Raw genomic sequence first — 5,078 nt, 5'->3', positions numbered from 1 at the left:
CTTCCTGCGGCCCATCCCTGACACGTGTAGGAATCAGGTCAAAGGCCCAAGCTCATCCTGCCAGCATCATCACTGTCCACAAAAGTCCCACTTCTAGGGGACAGCCACCCTGGGGTTCCAGAGTGAGGGCTGGGCCCGAGTCAGAAAAAGCTGGCCTGGCTAGAGACACCCTCCTGGCTGGGCACCCCTCCCTGGAGCCCGAAAAGGAGAACCTGGAGGCAACCCAGCTGATACCAGCAAGAGGGCCGGGTGGGTAGCCGCCAAGGTGCAGGGCCAGAGCAGGACTCCGGGCTGGGCTCAGCTGGCTGGTGCCGTTCAGCCTGAAGCCCAGGTGACCCTGAGGAGCCCCGCCCCTGGTTCTGCTGCCCCTGCAGTTCCACAGGCTCCGGGCTGAACCCGGAGCACAGCCTGGTTCTGGGAGGGTTCTGCCCTGAATTGAATGGAGCTGGGTCTCCCTGGGCTGGGCGGAGAAGACAGGGTGATCGTTGGACGTGCCCTGCCTCTGCTCTGCCCTGGGCTGGCTGGGCATTGTCACTAGGGGTACTGGATATAACAGGCCAGACCAAGGGGAGGGTGCTGGAAGTTAGGGGTCCAGCCCTGGTGCAGAAATCTCTGCTCCCACATGCCTATGGAGGCCCAGTCCTTGGCATCTGCTACCTGGACATTCAGCCACTTCCTTGGTATCCTGCCCCCCCATCTCAGCCCTTGACAGGCCTCAAAGATCTAACTCACTTCTGAGCAGCCTTACACTCCATTCACTCGTCTTCACTGAGCACCTACGTGCCAGGGACTGTCCTGGCACTAGGAACATGGTCATGAGTAAAACAGGGAAGGCCTGGCCAGTGTGGCTCCGCTGGTTGGGCGTCACCCCTGCACCAAAGGGGTTGAGGGCTCCATCCCCAGTGCGGGTGTGCAGCCTTCCCGCATTGATGTTTCTCTCCCTCTCTCTAACAAAAAATCAATTTTTTAAAATCTTAAAAAAACACCCCACACACACATGGAAGGACGGAGCTGCCCCCACGAGGTGGGGCAGGCTACAGGGTGAGGTGACGCTCCGTGTTGACAAGTTCAATTTGAGATGCTGTGCGAAAGGCGTCCAGGTGACGACGTCAAGTAGGCAGTCTGGCTGGAGACGCTTCGGGAGTTGTTGGCATTTGGGAAGTCTTCACAGCCACGAGCCTGGGATCATCTGGAGAGCGAGTGGACAAGGGCCCAAGGACTCCCAGCAGTGAGAGCTGGGAAACACCAGCACAGGAGGCAGAGAAGCGAGTGAGAGAGCAAGGTGCCCGGAGGCCAGGGAAGGAGACGGCAGAGCAGAGCCAAGTGCTGCTGAGGCCAGGACGCAGCCCCGTGCCCTTCGCTCGGACCGCCTGACCACCCTCCTGCTCTCTCGCCCTCAGCACTTCAGACCCCAGCCATGGAGGACAGCTCAGTGATTGTTTCCCGCGAGGGGCCGGTTTCCTTGCTGTTTTCTCTTGGCATGCCTCTCCTGCTTGCCCTTCAGAATCCAGCTCAAGTGGCCCCTCTTTCAGGAATTCTTCTGGCTGAGTTAGAGGCGTTCTCTGGGCCCCCATGGCCCCTTGGCTGTATTGGCTCAATGCTCCATCGGGCTGGGAGTTCCTCGAAGTCAGGAAACGTGTTCCCTTCGCCAGATCAGCCAGCACATGCTCAGTGAGTGTTCACGGAGCAGTCGGCCTGCTCAGGTGTGGGGAAAGAGGTGGCCGATGGCTGTTCTATGAGTGTCCGTCAGCCAGCTGGGTGCTCCCTAAGGGCTGGGACCATGTCTCTATCAGCCTGAATCTATGACTCCCACAAGGTCTGGCACACAGTAGGTGCTCATAAAATGGGCTGAATTGTTGGACTGCCCCTAGAAGGGGTCTGTAGTGGGAAACCCCTGGTCCTGACCTTGAGTTCTATCAGGGCCCCAGCTGGGTATGAGGAGACCCATGGTGTGTGTGCGCGCACGGGAGGTGACAGGAAGCAGGGAGAGGCCACTGATGCTCTTGACAGGCTGGACTCTTGCCCTGGGCAGCAAGCCCACACCCAGGATGCCAGCTTTGGGTGTGGGAGGAGGGACCAGGGTGTCTGGCATGGTCTAGTCTGAGGATTGCAGGTGATAACCAAAGCAGGGTCCATAACAGGAGGGGCTGGCCGCCTCCACCCTGCCGTCAGCCCTGCCGAGGATTTGGGTCCCTGTGCCCGCTCTGTGATATGGCCTGAAGCAGGTAGTGGGTTGAGAAGTGGGTAGAAGTTGAGTGGGAGGCACACACTGAGCTTTTGGCTTTGAAGCATTTAATTTCTAGCCTCAGGTCCCTGCAGGTGAGTCTCCTGGCTGAAGCACACGAGGTGTAGGGCCCCAGAAGGCAAAACAGGGAGCCTGAGTTTCAGCTACAGGATGACAAAGAATGAGAGGCTGAACCAAGAGTAAGCCGCTGGCAGAGGAGTGGGTGGGTGGGGGGTGTTGGTCCTTGAGGCCCCAGGGACAGAGGGGAAGGTAAGACCCTTCTCAGGGGCAGAGCTGGGGTTAGAGCCAACTCGCTCTGACCTCTAAGTCTCCCCAGCTTTCTGGCTGTTTGTACCACCTCTGAGCAGTCCCCACAGATTCCTAGGAACTATGACTTGAATTCCTTCCTTTGCAGCGAAGGGAGGGCTGGAGGCTGTAGGCCAGGGCGTGAGGGATGGGCTCTGCTGAGGCAGCCTCGCACTGTCCTGCAAACACACCAATCCCCTCCCCATTCCAGCCACCACCACCTCAGCTCCTCCCACACTTCGTTCAGGGTCGGCTCAGAGGCCTCCCTGACCTGTTACCTCCCCCTCACCAGATGCAGATGGCCCACCACTGTCCCTTCCTGGGCATCGCCCTGGGCCCATGGAAATGCCTCATCCAACCAGGCGTTTCACCTTCTCCCAGGTGGTCCGTGGCTGATGAGGGACCTCAAGGCCCCACCACTTTGCCTCAATTTGGGAAACTGAAGGACCATTCAGCTCCAAGCTCCCAGTGGCAGCCTACAGTGAAAGCCGCCTTTCCACGGGGCTTCTCCTCGAAACCTCCTGGTCAAGTGCAGCTTATTAACCTCCTCACGTGCTTACAGGCATCTGGAGAGTGCTCCCCAATACCCCTGCCACACCCTCCCTCTCAGTCTGTTCCAGGGAGCCCTGCCAGACAGCCTGCTTCCCCCACCGTCTTCCCAAATGTGGTGAGGGCAAGGCCCTTATTTTGTTCACTGCTCTATACCCAGGCCTGTGGCAGGCTTGCCACATACGAGATGCTCACGGACCCTCGTGGGATGAATGAACCAAGTGCCTGAGAGCTTACCTGAGGTGAGGGTGGGCCCCAGGACCGCCCTGTAGCAAGCACCCATCTCTGGGGAGAGGGTCCCTATAACAGGCTGGTCTTCCAGCAGCCAAGCAGGGAGGCCCACTGTCATTGTGGTTTGTGTATTCATGCCAAAGGGAAGACCGTCTGCACTCAGGTCACAGGCTTGCTTTAAGGGACTTTCTCAGGAAGCAGGGAGATCCTGTGCAAAGCCTGAGGGCCCTGGCCTGCTCCTTTGCCAGCATTGGGCTTGCAGCTGAGGGACAGAGCCCAGCAAGTGACAGCCTCTGGCAAGCCTGCCTCGGGGGACAGAGCAGCCCACAGGTGAAAAGCCACTTTTTCACGGGGTTCTGAAAAGTCCAGATCCAGTGCCTTGAACCCTCCTGGACAGGTGCAGCTTATTAATCTGAGGGGAAACCTGAAACGGAGGTGCTTCATCCCATTTTGCAGATGAGGAAACAGGATGAGAGGGAAGCTGGAATATAGGAAGCTCTTAGAAATGGCTTCCCTCAGTCCATTCCCACTGCTGAAAATGAATCGAGGAAACTTAACAATCAACAAGACACAAACCTGACCTGATGAGAATATATTCACAATGGCAGTGTCAAAGTTTTTGTTCCAAAAGTCTGTTGCTTAGAAGCTCAAGTCCCTGTAAGTGGGTTTTTATTATTTTTAAAATATTTTTATTGACTTTAGAGAGGGAGAGGGAGAGGGAGATAGAAACATCAATGGTGAGAGAGAATCATTGATTGGCTGCCTCCTGCATGCCCCCTACTGGGGATCGAGCCTGCAACCTGGGCATGTGGCCTGACCAGGAATTGAATTGTGACCTCCTGGTTCATAGGTCAGTGCTCAACCACTGAGCCACACTGGCTGGGCTGTAAGTGGGTTTTTATGCATATAGTGTGACCTCCCATTCCCCCCAGTGCTTCTACTTCCTCCCCAGACTCACTGACTAGGTAAGTGGTCTGTTCTCAGGCCTGATGCCAAACAGGCCTTAAAAAATCATCCTGCATTTCTTCCCATGTTTAGGGGAGAAAGGAATATGTTAGAAGGTGTGAGTATGAGGTAGGTGGGCACAGCTCTGTGTGTGTGTGTAGGGGGGGGGGGTGGAGACTGTCATCACCAGCTTCCCAGCTCTCCCCATGTGGTCTCTGAGCCTGTTTCCTCATCTGTGGGGAGGACAAAACCTCCATCCTGCTGGCCTCACCCTGCAGGTCCGCTGCAAGGGGCTTGAAGTCAGAATGCAGTGGGTACCAGGCTCCAAGGCTGAGCTCCGAGGTGGACACACCAAGATCAGCCACAGGGATGTCATCACTTGGTGGTGGTGGTGGTGGGGGGGGGGGGGGGGCTGAATGAGGGTGGTCCTCAAGCTGCAAGGTCCCATCTGCTTCCCCACAGCCTCAACGCTCAGGCTCACTTCGCTCACTCCCCACTCCTCCCCCATCGCCAAGGGCCTTCAGCCTGCTCAGCCTGGCTTCAGGCCACCACCATCACTCACCCAAGAATTACCGCAATGGCTTCCAGCTGGGCTCCGTGCAGTCGCCCTGCCAACTTGTTTTTAAAATCCCTTTGACTCAGCAATTCTGCTAGGAATTTATCCGAGGGCTATGCTGGCAAAAGTACTCTAAGATACATGAACAAGGATGCTCATTGCAGCATTATTTGCAATAGCTAACAACTGAAAATAACCTGTCCATCGATAGATATTAATGCAGCTGCTCAAAAGAACAAGGTAGCTCACATATGCTGACATGGCAAG

This window comes from Myotis lucifugus, unplaced genomic scaffold, assembly GCF_000147115.1.
Source record: "Myotis lucifugus unplaced genomic scaffold, Myoluc2.0 scaffold_37, whole genome shotgun sequence".
Taxonomy (NCBI): Eukaryota; Metazoa; Chordata; class Mammalia; order Chiroptera; family Vespertilionidae; genus Myotis; species Myotis lucifugus.
This window is presented reverse-complemented; position numbering follows the sequence as displayed.